This window comes from Choristoneura fumiferana, chromosome 13 (assembly GCF_025370935.1).
Source record: "Choristoneura fumiferana chromosome 13, NRCan_CFum_1, whole genome shotgun sequence".
Classification (NCBI taxonomy): Eukaryota; Metazoa; Arthropoda; class Insecta; order Lepidoptera; family Tortricidae; genus Choristoneura; species Choristoneura fumiferana.
The window spans coordinates 12,490,681-12,512,639 of NC_133484.1; the positions used below are offsets into that span (position 1 = coordinate 12,490,681).

Consider the following 21,959-nt stretch of genomic DNA (forward strand, 5'->3'; position numbering starts at 1 on the left):
CTTGGCTCAGCGACAAACAATTATGTACACGGGTTTCGTCAAAAACAGATCACCCTACTAGAAAATGAGTAGATTTGTCTACAGAGAGGATTTAGTCTACACCTAGTTTATTTACGCGATCCTGTCCTATTCAGCTACCCAGCAAACCAAAAGTAATAATTGATTAAATATATATAAGAGCTATTTATAATGGATTTAACCAGCCTTTTCTAAATGTAATAGGCTATTTTTATTCGGGATCGAGTTCAAAATCCACTAGCGTCTTGCCTAGCAAGTGGATACGCAGGGTACGCTCCTACATTATAAAGTTTTGATTAGAAGAGTTTTATTCCAGACGTGATTCGTTCCAAGGAAACGCAACATTGTCGAGCCCTTGAGCAACTAGATGGGCCGTGTCGCGAAGTCTGTTTCGCGTTAACCTTAATTAAATATTTTAATATATTCCACCCGTTCTACGAATTAATCTTGTGCGTACGTATCTAGTACTTAAGCGGAATATTAATTTAAATCCACTTCACATCTACGCAACAACGTTTAATTAAAAAATGAATGTTTTTTTACGTGTACCGTTACACTAAGCTACCGTTTTTTTAAACAGATTACTTACCGAAAAAAGGTGTGATAGCGCCTATGAACTGTTTAAAAACAATTAAATTGTCATAAAAGCGGTGGATTCCCACCATAATCGTCGTGTAGTCTGAGTCGTTACTACGAGATGATAAACACGCCTCTCGTGCCGAACGTAAAATATCTTTTGTTACCATTTTATGACAACAATTATGACCTATAAAATGTGCGGCGATTATACGTAGCGATTCTTGTGGTCGCTCTGTCATCGGCCCGGCTTGTAGAAGCTACTAACACGGCCCTTTTAAAAAAACCTAACTACATCTTGGTATTTTTAGACTTTAAACGCTCCTCCTTAACGCGTAGAGACGATTTTAAAAGCCGCCAATGACACGTACCAAGATAAGTCGGGTGAAGAGAGCAGACATTATGAGAACCTTGACTTTGTCTTTTAAGTATTTATAATTTTCGTCAACGCTTTGCTTATTTTTGTAACATAAAAGATAAGAAACTATATATTAGAAAAAGTTCTAAATATTTCAGTTTATTTATTTAGACCGGTTGCCAACAATACGTACCTACTGACATTAATTTGAAACGTGTTTCGCAAAAAGATCTTATGTCAAATTACAACCATGTGCCTTATTTGGCTTGAATTATCAGCTTTCCCCATTTAACGTATAAGCTCAAAACAGCAAATTTGTTCACCCAAGAACACCCAATTTAGTTAAATAATGCAAACGACAGTGTTTACAAAGCTGATGTGTTAAAATTTCACGTGAAAATGCAGCCAATTTGGCGGATGGGACCAAATTTGTGTTGATAGTTGTTATCTAAGGGACCCATCTCTCGGTTGCGTAGTGGTTACAAAAAAAGTTCAAGTAAATATGTCGGGGCTAAAGCTTGTTTTGAATGGTTAAAAGTTTGCTTTTAGACTGTGAGAAATAAATATTTAGTATTATATTAAGGGTATTAATATAACCTTCGTGTGAATATAATGTTATTGTCGGCTACTGTCATTATCGGTTATACTTAGGTATATTAATACGAGTATTTAAGTATACGAGTATATTTGACTCATTATATGAAACAATAAATATTAAAGTAATAATGACCCTTCAGTTTTATTTACAAAAGTTGTACGGGAGTGAGATAAATATTAAGACATAGCGCCGATGATCCTGCAATGCCGCGTTACCCACAATGGCTATGCCGCCTAACCTACAATAGTAGATTGTACAATGAGAGCATAAAAGGAGCCATTTTACCCAAGACGTTCATATAGCCACCCGAGCCGGTACGGCGAGTATCTGTCGTGTTGTGTTGATGCGTCAATCTCCTCTCTCTTCTCTCTCTCTCTCTCTCTCTCTCTCTCACTCTCTCTCTCTCTCTCTCTCTCTCTCTCTCTCTCTCTCTCTCTCTCTCTCTCTCTCTCTCTCTCTCTCTCTCTCTCTATAGCTTGTGATGTGACACAACACAAGGCGTCACAATACACTGCATCAGATAAATGTGAACGCAATCACATAAAATGTATGAAACCGATACCGTTCTGATGCGTCACGACACAACACGACTAATCGTATACCTTTTATTGTGCATGCATTACAGTAGGTATAACTGAATTTTTTTAGTTTTATTGGTCTATTTTTATTGATTTAATTGATTTTTAGTTTTATATCAATTAAAAATTATTTAAAAATTATGTAGAAACTTCTTTATTTGTGGCTGTTTACGTCTGATTGCCTTGGTCTTAGTAAAAAGTCATTTTATGTCGCCTAGATCCGGCATAAATACGAACTTTACGAGAATGAGAAGTGAAATTAGCTCTGAGATTTCGCGGCTAATAATAAACACAAATATATTTATTTCTAACGCTCTCCTACAAAATTTGCCTATAGCTGATACACGGCATTAGCCATTGTTGGTTACGCATTGGAGTATCATCGACGATAACCATACGAGTAACACATAACATCTGGGTTTACTCTGCACTAATTTCACTTCAACAATGTGGAATAGAGCGCTCAATATGAAAATTTCGTTGTTTCATAACAGATTCTATTTAAAACATAGTCCTTAGGATTTATTTAATTGGCTGTGATTAAATAATAATGCAACATTATTTAAATTCAAAATTAAGAAAGTAATCATTTACACTGTACAAAATGCTATAAAATTTATAGATATTTCCTTTTCATAGTAAACATGCCCTTTAACAGCGATATTTTTATGCCTGGCATTTAATATTTGTGTACACCTCTTTGAGCGTATACCTATAACTTTGCAGCTATGTTATTCGATAAATGCCGAAGTCCGGTATTCAGAAAGGGCAAGTGATTGGTATTTATGCTAATATTTCTTAATTTGTTTTTTGTAGGCGCCCACAAAATGGTACACCAGAAGCAACTGATAGCACAGGGGTATGTTTTATGATTAGAACCAACGTCTCTTTCAGAATAATATTATCAAATTGGAATTTTTTCTTTCCGATTTTTGTATTAATTTTTACGGTTTTCCCGTTAAGAATTACTTTTCTTAATTAATCCATAAAACCAGAAAAGATAAGCAGGGGCTGGGAATTGAATTCAGTTTTAGTTTCAGGAAATATGGTGATCACCAGATAGATCATCGGTGACGACCAAGTCGGATAAAACAGTGATCTTCTGAACGAAGAATTTGTATTCTCATGAAATATAATTATACTCTGTGTTGACTCATACTCCATATAAAAGTTTTCGCATGTGCTACTAGAACTGGTCTAGAATAATAATCTCCTTACCGTGCCTTATTTCCCGACGCTACTACGCGACGACGCCTTGTTTCATATTCGCCCCGCGCTCCCCGACTATATTTGAATGAAAGAGTCCCTTGCGGCTGCTTATGACATTACATTCGTTTTAGAAATACGTACCTACTGTTTTATAAGAAATCTATTTACTATTCATCATTACGACGAAAACTAAGACGGCAGTTTTAAAATTCAACGTCCAAATGCCGGCTTCTCAAAACCTTTTAGACAAATTGATAGTCAAATCACACCCCATAATCGTGAAATAATAACACCCATTTTTTGTGTTTGACATGTGCTTGATTATTTACATAAAATTTACAATATAAACAAAAGGTGTTCATAAATTTCCATGAAAATGTTGTCATATTCCTGGGCATAAAATTTAAATCCATACCAGGTCACCTATACCTATAGAATAGGTCATACTTTAGGAAGAGGGAGCGTGTGCAAAATGTTTCATAAGTAAGGAGGGTCGAGGACGGACCCTCGGAAGGGCGGTGGCATAACTTTATTTTGAGGTTAGCATAATTAGAGTTGTTTGCCAAGGACTCGGGCATACAAATCCGCTATTTGTTACGTAAACAAATAAAAGTTGAGTGTAATTGGCGCTAATTTAAACTGCTATAAAGTTGAAATTGAAAACCGTGGTAGCTTAGTTCGACCAATGGCCTCTCAAGCAGAGCATGGTGGATACTCGCAACTTTTAGGTTTGTTTTTGAGATGACCGTAAATTTATTTAAACAAACACATTATTGTAATGGTTAATTTGAAGTAAAAAATATCCTAAAAATAACTTAACTACATATATGTGTATAAAAAATGTTTTAAATTTACCACGAGCACTACAATGAAGGAAAATTTTGTGAAAAAACCCGAGCACACCCGTAAAGCTATTCAATGATGTGTACGAAGCTCCGAGAATCTGAAAAGAAGCTTCTACTCGGACGGAATTATATCCGTCTCACTGCTGGGCAAAAGCAATTAATAAATAATTTCTGTATTTTACTATCCATACTATGGATCGTTTTTATAAGGTTTGAAATAAATGTTTTAATTTTTTTTAACAGCTTCTTAGGGCTTCAGTAGAGATGGTGATGATGATGATAGTTAAAGCTTCAAAACGTAGTAACTACAACGATTTCCCTAGTGTTCAGGTTGTGTGCCAACTCGGAAAGACAGCATAAGTATACTAATGATGATGAGACTAATTTTAACAGAGGAAATGAACCATTTAATTTTCCCGGGTTGTACAAAATTTTCTGAAAATTACAGTAACATTTTGGCGTCGAAAAATTTAGCATACTAATTGCAATGTCTGCCTGTATCTAGATTTATATGATACTTAAGCTTAAAATCTTGAAAATGTAACTATACTGACTTATCTATGTAGTAATCAAATATTGCCGTGAAACTTGGTATGGACATGTATGTACATAGTTTGCATGTACACATAAGCACTGTTAGCATAAAGCTTAGCTGTGATCCTAAATTAAAGATAATACAAAATAATAAAAAAATAGTATTCCTCCCTTTTCCGTTTTACAAACTTCATTAAAATACCGCAACATCTGCAACTTGTTCTCTATATTTTTTTAATTTAATCTCAAAAGTTAAAAAGAATCTGTGCCCCCCAAGTAGGAGGAACAATGAGCATCAGGTGTTCGTAAGCGATCCGAAAGAATGATATTATCTGGAACATATTCCCGCTCCCGGCCTAACTGTCACGGTTCCCCACTCAGAATAAATTACATCGATTTTTCTTCCTGCGTACATAAATACTATTTTATATGGACTTCGTGCTCCTTCAAATGGTAACTTTATAGGTCTCGAATCTAAACCTACTACTGCCTTATATTTTCGTCGAGTTTAGGTATGTACATTGATTTTAACCTCGACACTATATGTCATTTTGATCGCAAGTAAAAATATTACGAGTGCATACCTAGTTAATATCTACTCGTACGTAATTCATATTTACATTACGTGTGCATAAAGGTTACTAAAGGTCTCATGAAAATTAAAATTCAGGCTGATTCACGTTAACATAGTAGGTACTTATTAAAGAATTTTCTCGCATGTTTTCTCGACGAGCGAGAGAAACAAATATTTTCGTCGTCACAAACCATTTCAATTTTCACCGAACGGCCGCATAAAAATGCGTTAGGTGTTTTTTTCTTGTTACAAATAAGGAGTAAAAAAATAGAAAACACGTCGGCACCACACTGAGACAATTTGGGACATTTTGTTTTCAATTTGTTTCGACCTTTCGCCCGGGGCTTTGACCGAGCATCGAACGGGAATTCGTCTAGACGATGCCGTATGGTAGATACATAAGTAGGTATAGGGCAGTTGGAACCGTCAGTGAAGACCCCGAGCTCGACGCTGCCTAATGCAACCTACGCAGAGTCAGCATTAGTGTGGTTGAGGAGAATAGGAGTGCATCCAAATATAATTGACGAAATATATACTGATATATGTATTTAATGACATTTCTGAAGAAATTAAAATACATAAACGTTTTGATCTGGTCCAAAATTCCTTTTATTTTGTGTTAAGCATTGTCAGAGCGAGTTAGTAAAAAATATTTTTAATCGTCAACTCAGGAATTTCCTAAAATAATGAAAACAGATTATAAGTTGCTATCTATACGTATATATTTACGAGTAACTACCTTTGCATGGCAAATTTGAAGTTTCTAATAGTTATAGTTATGTTAAATAAATCGAAAATATAAGTCCGTGTTATTCCCTACACTATGGGCATTTTAAAAATCACTTTTTAATACAGCACTATGACTTTAATAAATATATCTGGCTTCAGTATTTTCAGCTGGGTGATGACAAATCAGTCAGGACCTCGTACCAGGTTAGCAAAGGTGTTTGGAAGCTACTAACTTCAATGTACCTAACCTAACCTAGGTATATACTCGTACTAATGGTATCTAACAAAATATTATTAAAATATCAAGACTAGCAGTTACCTAATTATGATTCTAATGTGCTATAATGACTAATCAGAGTACCTACTCTTTTAAATTTATGATTAAAATACAAAAAAAATATATCCAAAACTTGACTTGCGTTTCATTTAATAGCTATTCCCTTTATTTATCCAAACCAGGTGTCTTTTCGTCCAAATTACCGCAGTGTTTGAAGTCAAAAGTGTTTGACCAGTGTGTGTTGCCAGTGATGACATACGGATCTGAGACGTGGGCGCTAACGATGGGCCTATGGGGAGAGGGCTATGGAGAGGGCTATGCTCGGGGTTTCTCTGCGGGATATAATCAAAAATGATAATATCCGCAGTAGAACTAAGGTTACCGACATAGCCCGAAGAATTGCGAAACTAAAGTGGCAGTGGGTGGGGCAAATTGCTCGCAGGACTGATGGCCGATGGGGTCAGAAGGTTCTCGAATGGCGTCCGCGGACCGAGAGACGAGCTGCCGGTAAGCCTCCAACAAGATGGAGCGACGATTTGGTTAAGATCGTGGGATCGCGGTGGATGCGGAAAGCACAAGACCGGTCTGAGTGGAGAGCCTTGGGGGGGCCTATGTCCAGCAGTGGACGTCTTTCGGCTGACATAATGATGATGATGATGATGATGATTCAAACCAGGGTAATATCGGGGTGTCCTTGTCGTTTTGTTTTTGCCATTTAAATATACTTGTATTTTACGACTCGGTATCTGTACAAGATACGGCTAAATGTGTTATGTAATACGTTTAAATTGGGTGGAAAGAATGAGGCAATGGAAGGGTTGGGTGATGGCGCAATATAATTGGATTGCGTGCTTAAAAAAAATGGCTCTCAGAGTAATTCTTACAAATAGTATTTACGAAATTTTATACTTCAACCAACTATTTTCCGCAATTTTATGCTTAGAAAATGAAAACCAAAACATTTAGTTTGCCACATCATTCTCTCTCTCTCTCTCTCTCTCTCTCTCTCTCTCTCTCTCTCTGTCTAACTCTATTTTATATATTTTGTAAGACATCTAAGCTAGTCTTTTTTATTTTAAGAACGAAATATTTTTAACGCGCTTATATTTTCCATATCAACCCAAAGTATAAGTATTACCTACCTATCTATTAATTTTTATCATTATTATATAATCATTGGCGTATTTTTTGTCTATTGAGATAGTCTTTTTCTTACCTTCGTATCTACGTATTTCATCATATATTTTTTTACTTCAATTATATAAAGAATGAATTTATTTTTTTATACACAGTCCAATTAGTTTTAAGTATAATAGTTTTCAATTTAGAAAATGTTGGCTACGCTACGCTAGCATCTAAAGCGTCACTTTAAAAAACACCGCGTAACTTTTTTTTTACTATTTATTATATATTACTATTTGATTTAAAAAAAGTAATTTTGTAATTTTGAACAGAACGTTGTTTTTTTCCTCGCATTCAAAGTGAAAAGTAGTGTGTAATGCGAGACTAAACAACCATAATGACACTCGAACTATAGCCACCCTCGCTCTGCTCGGGTGGCTAAACATTTCATGTCATTAGGTATGACTTGTTTTAGTCCCTTATTGAACAATCTACTATTAATAGGCACCCCACCATTACAAGTTTTTCTAATTTTAATTTTAAAAGCACCTGTAAGTAGGTAATATACCCTGTATTATTACCTAAAACTTCCAAACAATCTTACATCATCAACAACCTACTGATCATAACACAACGTCACCAGTTTTTTTTCTAACTAACCAAAGTAAAGCCCTAACACGTACGAGCAGCATTGCTTAATCAAAGTCTGCAGCTAAAGCGGGCTGGAGAGGCTGTTTGGCTGGCAAGTTGGATGGTTGGAAGGCTGGAAGGTTGGATGACATTAATCGTGCGGTTTACGATCGGCTCCGAGCGCGGTCGGCGGGTATATAGGAGAATTGCAGAATGTTTTTTGATAGGTGTATTTTTTGGTGTAAGTTAGCACTGCTTTAATGCGATACGTCTACTTTAATACACGAAAGCTTCATTTATTTACTGTAATATTTATTTTACTTATAATTGAAAGGCATTAACAAACAAATTTAATTTATATACTTATATCTACCAACAGATTGTTTTTGTTAAGGTTTATCTACGAAAAAAAAAATAACTTTTATTGATTCTGAGAAACATACAAACTGTTCAATCATTAGAAAATAAAAAAATTCGAATGTTATTTTTTTATAATAAATAATATCAATAAAGCATAACCCAACCCTTGCATATATCCTTTACACACTCCAGAAAGAAAACGCGGGGCTGAAATCGAAGTTCGTCCAAACTGGAAATATAATTTTAAAGATGGCGGCCGCTCTCGTCCTTCCCCGCCCCGCGCACCCCTCCCTCGACGCAGCCTAAAATATGCACCCAAAAACCATTGTCTGTTGCCATGACAACGAACCGCTCGATACTGGCGCCTCGCAGCCGCACAATCAAAGTTATATTTATCTCGTTTACTCCTTAACTAGTCTGATACTGAAACCGGATTTGGGTGATCGTTTGTTTCATTCGCGCCACCATGCTTGAACGGCTTAGCGGAGATGCCTAGTACAGTCAGACACGTACATCGATATCTGATTGGAAAGCGATTGTCGTATAAGAAAATTATCTTAAAGGGTTTCTCATGAAATATTATGTTGGGTACTTTGACTAGAGTTGAACAGGAATTGAAGTTCAATAAAAATATTGAAAGGACTTTTTATATTGATAATTGTTTTAAACTAAAACATTGTTTAATTTTGTGACTCAAAATAATGGATAGTCACATTCGAAAGTAGGCATAAATTTTAGCTCTACTTTTTTTAAATTAGGCTACTATTTACTTACCTTTAAGAACATGAAATTTGAGGTTTTTTTTAAATACATAGTCTGAAGACTTTAGAGATTAAAAATTCAGTTAAAAAACCAGTACCTACCAATCTCCAAAGTAGATCCAACGCTTTTAGACACTATTTATTAGGCAACGTTTCAATACTAAAACTTCACAAATTATTAGCACTAAAAATCTAAAATCTAGATTCACTACTGACCACTAATTCGTCATCTCCAAAAGCTACTGTACGAATGATCCTAAAATCATGGACAAAATAACTGACCTAAATTAGAAAGTTGTAATTCCGTGCTCCCATTGGCCGCTTTTCAAAATGCTTTTTACTTAAGTACCTCAAAAACTTTCTCTTTTTTGTTACAGTTTCTATTCTTCCGTGTACCTTTGCGAACACGGAAGGGTTTTCGACTTTCTCTTTGAAACAAAGGTGCATTGTCATCCTTTGGGAACATACTGCCAGATGTCATAACTAAGTCAAAACGTTGTTACAGTTTTTCTGTACAACACATTTTTATTGTCCGTCTAATTTTGTTGGATTGGAAATAAAATAACTATTAATTAAAAGATAAAATAATTATAGTACTAATGAGATTAAATTAATTAACTACGTTATGAAAAGTGGCGAATTATTTTTGATAACTTGTTTCCAACTTAGTTTAGCCCATAATTTAACATTTACCTGTAGGTACTATTCTCACTTAATGGGACCTTAATGAAAAAAAAAATGCTATGCAATGCACATAAATAAAATCACTAATTATGCATCATGTAAGACTTAATTAAATACTTAGACTAAGTATGTCTACTAGGTAGTTATGTTGTAAATTGTTATTTTGTTCCACAAAAGATTTCATTGCTCCCTTGTTAGCCATAATCTTTTTTTTATATTAGTGATGAGAAAATATTCTGTATTTGCAATTTTCTTCTTAAAATAAAATAAATAACCTAATGACTCACTTTTGTTTAGAACTGTACATGCTCATCACGCACGAGTACCGTTGCAAATTGTGCTCTATATACATAAGGGTAAGACGTAGTTTTATATGTTTGTATTTTTCAGTATTTTCGACTCTTTCTTTGGGATAATTAAGTAGTTACTTATGTACCTATATATCTGTAGATGTCGTAAAATAGACCTCCCTGAAAGAAAAGTTATTTCTCCATGGATACCAAGCAATATCAAAATATAACTCAAGAAGTACCTATCTATCTACTTAAATAACCCAAGGAAATCTATACCTACTGAGTTGTATGTAGTTATATAAAGAAATTAATAAAATTGTATTAAAAATTACGTTATTTAATAAAACCCGAGTACCTAAGTACTTAGTCTCAGTTATTCACATTTAAAAAACATTACACAGCCTAGGTGCAAACGATAAAAACTGAGTAAGTAGTTATTTGAAACTGATTATCATTTTGATTGTGTTAAATTATCATTACCAAATCAGTACCTCAAACATACTTAAATAACTTTGTAGATTTGTGACCCGGTTGGGTCCTATCACTCGAAGTTGTATTATCTAAGCTCAAGTAACTTAAAAGTTCAAGACATTTGACAGAGATGGCGCCACTACCAAACTGCTTGAGAATGAACTTTTAGTGTGGAAGCTAAAGATAAATGACTTTTATAGAGTTTCAAACTATATGCTGCTTATGCTTTATGTAATTTTAAATTTTGGAAAAAAGTAGTCGTATGTCACACTCTACACTCATTGTTTTCTGAGTTTTATTTTATAATACGTAAAATACAGTATAAAATTAAAACTACTTACCAGAATAATGCTGCATCAGCTATTCAGGGTCAACATTTGGGCTTTTTCTTCTTATATAAGATGTATAAGAGCTAACTATACTTACTACCTTTCTAGTATCTTTATTGTTAGGCTATTTTGTATATTTAATCTACGTTTAGGTACTAGCCCTAATCCCTATTTTTATTATATCTAAGTATACGGTTCTTTCTGCCTAACCATATCCTTCCATACTGCATTGTTTTATAAGCGACGAGTAGTTAGAATTTATACCTATAGATATGTAGTTGTAGGTATTCTATTTATTACGGGTAGGTAGGTAAAGATGTTTTTTTAAATATAACTATTAACCTTCTAGGCAGTATGTACTCTACAACTCTAAGTATATTTTTAATTAACAAAGAAGAAATTAAATCACAAATTAATCACAAGGGCTTTGCTGTGACCCCCATCAAACCATGTCACAATTAATGTTATACTAGTGATTATTTTTGTTAGGCATTGAAATATTAATGTGAAAAGGTTCTAAAATAGGTAATTATTTACTTCTTCTGCAAGTAAAGTCTAATTATTTATGACTGACAATGAGTGGTATAGTATCTCGTTTGGTATCTACATGGCTGTACTTTTTCACTACTGAATATGGTTAAAACCTCGTCAAAATAATATTTAACTATAAAACGACTACTGACTTGAAAAAGTACCATCCCGTGTCACAACGGAAATTTTTGATACAAATTTTTATTACCGGCGTTATAATTGCCAACGTTGTGATTTCCACTTATAGAGTACCGAAATATTTAGTTGATTAGTATGTCATTAAACTAATTAAACTTAAGTCTTATGAATCATACCTATTACGAGTTACTCAATTGAAGTCTACGAAAGTCTACAATTCGAAGTGCTACGAAGCCTACGAAAGCGTAGCACTAAGTTGGGTCATAAAATAGTTTTATTATTTCAGCGACGCCATGTACTTATATGAAGTAGTAAAATTTATCATGATTATAATTAGCCTTGTTTAAGTGGAATTTGATTTGCAATTTAAATTTAGATTTCTGGTGGTACTTACTTTACCTTCAGTAATCATCCTATTTTATTTGGCATTTGGTATGAAAATTTATTGATGAGGTACAATATACCTACATGTACCTACTGGGAGCGCCAGAGTTCGCATACTCTTCACTAGTCATACCGTAATTTTTGTCCGAATCATCGTTTGTCATAATTTTTTTCCCACCGAAATCTAAAATTTTTAAATGTTCATCCTATAGAAAACTATAGGTTAGATTTGTTTTATATAACAATTCTGAACAATCATTGGATTCATAGAAAAAAATATTATGTATGACAAACGATCATTCTGACAAACATTACATTCGGACTTTTAATAAGTATGCGAGCCGATATGGACCCGTATCTACTTCATAAGACCTTTACTGTACATGGACATTTAGTTACATGTCGAGCTAAACTCGGTTTAAGACGTGAGTTATCCGTTACAATATCATTTAATATGACATTTAGTTATTTAAAATATTAAATGCCTGTTTCGCCACTCATTGATAAATTTGAAGTGGCAGATATGTAGCTGTGATAAAACCGTCTCAGTTTGTTTTGACTGAATAAACAGAGACGGAATCAGATACATTCATTAAAATTTTATTTACAAGCCCTTAATGTAAATTAAAACGATTGTCAATTAAAACAAAATACTGCTTAAATAATTTTCTTTAATTCATCGTAATACTTCACATACACACATTGATAGATACATGTTTTAAACTGTATCTATAGAATTGGCAATGTTAGGAATTTAAAAATGTAATTACGAGTATATCGTAAAATATGGTTTTCTATAAGCTCAAATTTATTTACATAAAAAAAAAACATACATTAAACCTCGTAAAAATATCGTTAAATGAAAATCGTTAAGACTTTGGTAAGTTAAAGTGTTAATTAAACATTATTATTGATAATTATTTATACTTTACATGTTTCCATAATTATTATGATTATGACGTTAATAATATACACGAGCACAAGAATTAATTTCAATGTATCATTTTAACATGAATTTTAACCACCAGTGTACAATAACGAATTACTTCACAGGATAAAATGACAAATGATGGAAGCTTCAAGAAATCTTCATCTTCGGTCGACAAGTGTCATCTTCTGTTACGTATACTGAAGGTATACCGGAAAGAATGAGGCACTCAGGATACATTCAGTATACGTACAGAAGGCGACGCGTACTCTTCAGTTATGCATCTTCTTTTCTCTTCTCGACGGCCTGTAATCTGCAACACTCGGGTAAAAATATTAGTACTTACTTACTATTTTAGTTGAGGACTCCCTACAAGAATGGTGTTCAATGCTGCCTTTGTCAGAAATCAATCGTTTTATTGGCAATCTAAGGGTTCTCACTCCATTCCCGGTTCTTGGCAATATCTTAAGAGCCCACCGACCGCAACCGGCTCCCGGACGCTCCCTTGGGACCACCACCTATAAAATAAAACACCCGATTTACAACACGCCAGGGTTTTCAACACGAAAAGGGTTACACTGATAGCACATAAGTTCCGCTATCGGAAATCGCCCCGAGCGAATCAAGACACCACCGTAAATAGAAAAACATAATGGAAAATTTACTCAAAAATACATATTCTTTGTAGCAAAATTATCTATTGTTAGTTAAAAAACCAATGGGAGCGCTCGAAGCTCGCAAAAAGACAGGATTGGTTTGCAAAAATAATTTTTGCAATGTTGCGAACCGGTAGCGGAGCAAGCTATTGTCTTGTGATGCCTCGGAGCGAGGTGGGACTGTCGCCTGCGAGCACGTCTTTTGTCCACCGGCTATTGTTGCACATAAAAGGATAAATTACAAAAGAGTCGCCGTTTGGACCACCACTCGTAAAGATAACTAAAGAATCTGACTCGATGTGAGCGCCGTTTTCTAAAGCCATGAAAGAGCAAGGGTGCATTATATTTGTAATTTACGACTTGCAATAGACCGCCGCTTTATTGATTCTAATGCACAAACGAAAGATTCGTTTCCGAGCGTCTAAAATCACGTGAACGGCGCGAGTACGAGCACTCAGAGCGCGAAGTAAAGTTGGGGGTGGAAACACGTGACTTACCGGTCAGTCAGCTGTGCGCGGCGTGTCCGGTAAGTAAACAGTGAAGGATGGTTGACGGATGGGTGGTGGCGTGGCAAGCGTGGGACGTGTGAGCTGGAGCGGCGTCGGCGGGCGTCTGTCGGTCTGCCCGGCGTCGGGACGAGCGTCCCGGCCCGACATCGATTGAAGCCCTCGCTACGCCGGCGCGCGCCGACCAACCCACGACTAATCCCGATGCAAGATTTCATTACATACGCCATGATCGTTGTTATTTGCACCCCGTAATGTTTTTTAATAGTTTACCTAGGCTGCCGAAACGGCATTGCTACTGTAGTCAAACAACGCATATGTTTTTACCACAACAAAGCCTACCTCAACATATGGAATAACTTAATATTATAGCTTCTTTCGGTATCTACAACATACGCGTAGTTTGATACAAAACTAACTCATAGGTAGGTTGTAAGATAAAAAGTCAATAGGTATTAGACAGAGAGCTCCCTTCACCACCTGGGGCCATCATTAAATTAGGTAGGTATGTACCTCACCTACATTATACCCGAGTAGATAAGATACTCATATTCAGCTAAAGTGTGTAATATGGAAGTATTTGCGTAAATAGAGCGGCGTATTCCTATCTCGACGGAAGTTTAATCCCGCGGCCTATGCCTAGATAAATAATAAATTTGTAAAATACTGAAACCTTGTTAAAGGGAAGCCGGTGGAAAAAAGGAGAGCGGAGATATTGTATATTCATACTTTTTATAAATTTTTTAGATAAAGGTTTATGTGTGACAGAATTATTTACTTGTTTCACAGTTCAATAAAAAAATTATGTAATTACCTATGCACTCGTATAGAAAAGATTTAGTACAAAAAACTATGTCATAAGTTTTACATTATTTAATTAGAAAATATATCTATGGGTTTTTCGCATATCATGTTTTTCTAAATGTCCAAATACTTTTTATTTAACACACATTACGTTGCCTTTTTCGTATTTATTTTTTAAGCAAATAGGTAGTCTTATTAACTTGGGATGCCGCCTTCTGCTTTGTTCGCGGCAATCTGTTTTGTAAACTCATTCACATGCCGACGGTGCTGACACGTGCTACGACCGAAACAAACGCATATTATATGTCTGTATATGTATATACATATATCTTTTGTCTACTTACGTGGGTTACAATTGAATAATTTGTGTTAGTAGCCTCTTCGTACAATTATGTATTCTGTAAATAATTGAAGTTATAAATTTTAGTTAGTTAGTAAATAGGTATGTACTCGTACATACCTCTATTTAATTTTTCGGTAAAGCATTGTATTTCATTTAGGTACAGACCTAGTACATTCATACCCATATATCTAATGTTAAACTATTTTCATATTTTAACATAAGGATGAGACTTCTAACTAACAAGAGGAAGGTGTGAAAAATGAGAACCGTAATTTCTTATTGGTTTATCTCAAACGTATTTTATTAGATTTGAAAAAAAAAACTAATTTTATTCATTGTATGCCTTTTAATAAAGACAGTTGTAAGATTTAACATTACTAACCATCTATGGACATTTTGTTTGAAATAAATGGATTATTATTATTATTAACAATGTTACATTGGCAAACACTAACCGAATCGTGAGCCTAAATAGGCCGTTGTCACCGTGAGATTACAGCTTGTTAGAGTTGACTTTTAATGTTAATGTGTCAGAGTTCCACAGTGCCTTTACGTAACTTTACTTAATAGTTTATATGTCAAGTCTTTGTTCTGCTTTTAATATTGTATATAATGCGATATACATAGACGATTTATCTACCCATGCTGTCATATCATCATAGAAATCAGCGCAAAAAAACAACAGAATTGCTTTTCGATCAAAAATGTAGGTATTTAGTATATTTTGTACAAATTATTTCATAACATATTATATGTAGCATAGACATCACACGACAAATTCACTTGGCCATTAAGCATTTATCACATAACTCGTTTTGCCGGCCGTATCTTCGCACCTAACACTTACTAGTTAAAAGATAAAAAAACCGGCCAAGAGCGTATCGGATACGCCCATACTAGGGTTCAGTAGCCATTACGAAAAAATCAAGTAATATTTTTCTAAGGATTTTGTGTTGTGTACGGAATCTTTCAAGTTTATGTATGTTTTATACCTTAGGCTGCTATTTACTCTTAAACTACTAATTATTCTCAAGCAATCTTAGCCGCTATAATTTTCCTTGTAAATTTGGTATACATGTATCCATCATTGGTATTAGGACCATTCTGATTTTTTTCTAACTTTTTCACCCAACAATTTAGATTTTAGAGGGGGGTGGGGACGCTTGATTTTAATGAAAATTTGCACTTTAAAGTTCACAAACAGATCACCGAATAGAAAAATCATTTAAGCAACCCTCCAATAGTTTTAAAAGATAACCTATCCAACGATAGTCCACACAATAGGGTTAGTCAAGAAAAAAAATCACCCCCACTTTACGTCTATTTTACGTACCATATATTTTTTTTATTTTACCACTATGTCGGCGTGACTGATATGTATATTCATACCAAATTTCAGTTTTCTAGTACTAACGGTCTCTGAGCATAGCCGCGGATGGACAGACAGACAGACAGACAGACAGACAGACAGACGGACAGACATGGCGAAACTATAAGGGTTCCTAGTTGACTACGGAACCCTAAAAATGGACAATTATAATTTGATAAGCGCTTAAGATACTTATATTACCTACAAATAACAGATACACGTGACATGAAAATAATCCGGGTTCGTGTCATAATTAAGATTCAACTATAATTTAAAATATATAAACTCACTTTTAATAGGTACATGCAACATTAATAAAACTAGGATAGTTGCTAATAGGCAAATGGATGCATTTGCTGACATTTGTAATTTTTCATTGTTTACTTATTTTATTCGATTATATTTTGTAAGCAAAAGTGTGTAGGTACGCCTGAAAAGGTAAGGGTGAGACTTAATCATAAGAGCGCAATTATTGAACATCTATGTACTGTATACCTGAGTTCTTCAAAAAAAATTGTAATTCAATGGATGTGAATTTCCTTATACCTAATGCAGAAGTTTGTCATTATTCTCAAAGCAAATGGCTTCTGTCATCTACCCATTAGTACCCATTAGGCCGATTTACAACAAGAGCTGGCACGAATGGATTGAATGAAAGTTGTTACTTAGACATTTTTGTACGACAATGACTGACGCATGTCATTCTCATATTTCTGTGAATACTCAAATAGGTAATTTAACACACAGATATTTTTTTTCACGCATTCAATCCATTGGTACCAGCTCTTGTGAATCGACCTGTAGGTAATTAATTATATGTGCAGTGAAAAATGTTGCTATCGTGTTCATTTTATTTTTTAACTTAATTAAACATTAAGAGGCTCTTCTAGGATATTTTCGTGTCAGTCATACTTACTTCTGTTTAGCATGTAGTTAGGTTAGGTAAGGTTATTTGTGTGAATTAAATATTTTATAAAATCTTCCTAAGTACGTACGTGTACTTAACGTAGGTAATCACTTACTTGGAATCAGTTAAGTAAAAAATGTGTCTACTTATTTGGCTCACTTTAGCCTATTATTTGTCTAAATGTCTTTCTGGAAGGCATAATATCGTTTTTATTCGTTAAAATAAATCACGAGGCCAGTTGTGATTTGAAAAAAAAGCAAAGATAAAAGAAAGAATCAGGAAATAACCTAAAAGGAATCAACCTTGAATCAGGCCGTAATTATTATAACTAATTACTCTCATTAATTCTCTAGTAATTACTCTCCATAATTATAATCATAATAATAATAATAATATTTATTAATGTTTCATAAAAATACAATTAATACAAACTTATGGGCTACACTTATTAAAAGAGACAAATAACACACATTACCCTGAACTGGAAAAATTAAATCCTGTGTTTCAGTTGAAGATGTAGAAGAGCTTATTAATTAAACTTAAATATCTTATCACGTGCAAAAGATAAGAAAGGTGTAATTTTAGTATTAAGGCGTTTTATACAATAATAAATAATCAACTAACATAAACACTACGGGTACTAACTTATGTGCCTGTGTTGATTTTAATAGGTACCTAAGTACAATCAATAAACTTATTTCTGTATCTTCGTATCAATTATCTATATTTGCCATAACTCAGACAGAAGTATATTGAATTTCTACTCTTTGTAAATTAAATTCTTTTAGTTCATTGTATTGAATAAATTATATCTATACTTTTAAATAAAAATAAGCTTAAACACTTAAACATGCACAGCCCAAATTCCTCACACTTGTTCAGAGCTTCTTTTAACTGTGTACTTATGCAAGCACTGTAGAGCCGATTTGTTCTAAATTCACGCAGATCAGTAAATTTTCAAAGACGGACGAAGCCGCGAGGACAAGCCAGTAGGTATTTGATAAAAAAAACTAGCTACTTACAGTCACATAAAAACATATATGTATGTAAATACCTACTGAAACCTTTTTACCTATCCACATTACAGCTTTCTCTATTAACAAATACCTACACCAAAATAAATGTAAAGCAACTTTACCACTGCATATTAAAGTCCGTCCACGATCGCATCTTTTGCTGGTCGGTAGTCAAATGTTTTCAAATTCCTTCTGAGGGGCGGGCACAAAAAGTAGGGTGGTACCATCCCCTGCAAGCAAAAAAAATTAAGATTTATTCGCCAACCCATGTCCAATAAATAGTAATAATAATGCCTTTGTGTGAGTATCCAAATCGGTTGTTCATAGCCTGGGGTTTGCTTTTTGAATAGTAAAAGCTCTTATAGGATTACTTGGTCAAATTGGAAAAGTGAGGTTTGTACCTATTAGGTTGTGGTAAGTTTAATTTGATTATGATTGGAGGATCTTACGATGTAAATGCGTAGGTATTAATTAATTATCTACTAGCACACGCAGAACCAAATTACGATTTTTATATTTCTAAGATTATCTCGGCGTTTCAGCCACTTTGAAGAAAAGTTCTGGATGCGCTGGAAATTTTTAGTGAAAATCGACATTTGTTGAAAATGATATTGATCTGAGAAAGTATAAAATTAATTATGTATTAGAAGTGTTTTATTCAAAACTCTCCCTCCAACTAGTCTGGCTGTAATCTAGAAAAACTGCATGTTTGTGTTGACCGTGGCTTTATTTCGCGTCAAATTAAGTGAAAAATCACACTTTATTTCAACAAAAAAACATCGTGACAAATCTGTGAAAAAATATATGTTTTACGGTCCTGTTGTACAGTATCTTAACTGGTTTCTAGTAAGTTAAACCTTGTTATTATAAGAAGTGGAGAAACCCTGCACTTAGGTCCTGAATAGTACGAACACGCTTGATGATGATTTAAGTACGGTCTAAAAGCTGTGATTTAAGACCGAACGTTTTCACACATGAGAATGATATCGGCGAATCACAAACACGAGAATGAAATCGGCGCACCTAAAATTTATCAGATTAGACAATCGTCGATGTAGATTTTATACCTACATTCATATATTTTAGCAGCCTCGATATCGTATCGGCATGGAAGACTGTGATATCGGTGACATCTACCGAGTTAGAAAACGCTCTTACTCGTACGCTATAGATAATCTGAGTACCTACAATTTTTCTAGATATTTTATAATAAAGAATGTACAGGCAGATGCAAAAACCGGCCAAGAGCGTGTCGGATACGCCCAAACAGGGTTCCGTAGCCATTACGAAAAAAATAAGTAATATTTTTCTAAGGATTTCGTATTCTATACGGAATCTTCCAAGTTTAGATATATAGGTATATTTTATACCTTAGGCTGCTATTTAAGAGTAAAACTACTAATAATTCTCAAGCAAACTTAGCCGTTATAGTTTTCCCCGAAAGTTTGATATACTTACTACCATTTTGAACTTTTTTCAAATTTTTCCATCCACCGATTTAGATTTTAGAGGGGGGGGGGACGCTCGATTTTAATGAAAATTTGCACTTTAAAGTTGAATATTTCGCAAACAAATCAATGAATCGAAAAATCGTCTTAGCAAATCCCTAATGATTTTAAAAGAACTATCCAACAATACCCCATACTATAGGGTTGGATGAAAAAAAAAACACCCCTACTTTACGTCTATGGGAGGTAACCTAAAAATTTTTTTTTCATTGGTTTTACCGTTTTGTCGGCATACTTTACAATATATCCGTCAAAAATTACAGCTTTCTAGCATTGATAGTCCCTGAGCAACGTAATCCAAATTGTTAATGGTAGGTAGAGTTATTAAAGCAAATCGCTAATGCCTCATTTTATTAAAGAAGATATCTACCCACATACCTACCAACATTTAGTTACCAACTCTTCTTTACTTATCCTAGATTGCATAATGTAAACGTAGCTATAGCTTACGTTGCCTAAAGAGGCAGAATCATTTAGGGCAACCCTACTTGGAATAATTAATAAGCAGGATATGCCACCGGACCCGCTTTCATGGAGAATTTAAGCGATTCCCTTAAATTAAAGTCATTACGTTGAAACTATGTTTAAACCTTTAATAACTAGCTCTAGCTCTTGGTTTCGCTCCCGTGGAAAAATAAAAAATAGACTAGCTCCCCATCCAATTGGAATTTGAAAAAATCCACTAAGAAGAACTAAGAAGACCACCAGTTGGACTAAGAAGTCCACCAGTCTGATCTTCAAGGGAAAAAAAGTGTGCCAGATTGGAAGGGTTCCAGCTCGAGTGAGTTATGCTTTGTATTATTTGTTAGTTACGATACTTATTTATAGAAAGGTTTATGTATAAATATAAAACAAACGAACTAGTATGAATATTGTTATTATTGCCAATTCTATAGGAACCTAACTGATAAAACAGCTTATTGGATTATTTATTAAATAATTAATATACCTACCTAGATTAGATAAAAAAAAAACAAATGGAAAAGATTTATTCAAAATAAATAAAATATGTTAAAAGTAGGTAGGTAGGTATCTAGCTAAAGACATAGAGAGCCTACTTATATTAAACATAAAAAAAATATTTACATACATAAAGTAAATATTGTTGATGACAGCTATTGAAAAAAATATTCATTTCCTTTTTGTGTTACCACTACATCGACACAAAAAAGTTATAAAATAATTCATTTTCTCACTAACAAAAAAGTATCTAAATAAAATCAGCTGGTTGAATAGAAACAATTTCCACAGGTTCATACCTACAAATATCTCTCCTTAAATTAGTTAAATACCAACTAAACGCATTCCCCTTTTATTCAGCACAAGCTCTTAAAATAAAAAGAGTTTATTTTAAGCCACATAAACAAATCCAAATTTATTGTCACACGGTTTTAGGTTAGAGACGAAAACAAAAGACAAATACGCACCGTCAACGCAAAAGTCACTTTTTAGCTTCGAACTTCACTGAATTTATATAAATTATTTTTATTATATTTAATCACATTTAATCACTTTATTTAAGTAGAAAATAATATAATTCAGGCATTTAGGCCTAAAGTTGTGGTGCGGCGGCGGACGGCCGGCGGCCGCCATTTTGTGGCGCTGCCGTCGCGCCGCGCGCCCATTGGTCGAGTGACGTCATACGTGCCACAGCACACCATTGCTGCTTATTCACAAACTTATGCCGACAAATCGCCCACTCTAAACTAAGAGCTACATCAATGAGTTAAGACCTATTTAGCTCGCATTAATTTAGTTTTTAAATTGGTAAACGGGGTCTTGTCATCCTGCATTCTTACTTTGGACTTATCGGTTGATGCTTTTAGGATGCACCCTAATCGGGCGAAAGGGAGTTTAAAAATTTCAAGTGACTCCGAAATGGGTTGAGGGATTTTAATTGGCTGCTATTTTTTTTAGTTTTAA

At 34.3% G+C, this 21,959-nt stretch overlaps 2 long non-coding RNA genes across 2 annotated transcripts in view; one reads left to right on the forward strand and one right to left on the reverse strand.

Annotated features, from left to right (window-relative positions):
• Positions 1-9,708, forward strand: part of LOC141434088 (uncharacterized) — a 164,599-nt gene extending 154,891 nt beyond the window's left edge. The window contains exon 6 of the long non-coding RNA XR_012452006.1: positions 9,547-9,708. This is a non-coding gene — a long non-coding RNA (uncharacterized lncRNA). The remainder of the gene's footprint in view (positions 1-9,546) is intronic.
• LOC141434090 (uncharacterized) overlaps positions 1-21,598 on the reverse strand; it is a 35,939-nt gene extending 14,341 nt beyond the window's left edge. Inside the window, exons 1-3 of the long non-coding RNA XR_012452007.1 lie at positions 21,464-21,598; positions 18,651-18,758; positions 13,278-13,445 (exon numbers count right to left, since the gene is read on the reverse strand). This is a non-coding gene — a long non-coding RNA (uncharacterized lncRNA). The remainder of the gene's footprint in view (positions 1-13,277; positions 13,446-18,650; positions 18,759-21,463) is intronic.
• Between the last annotated feature and the right edge of the window lie 361 nt (positions 21,599-21,959).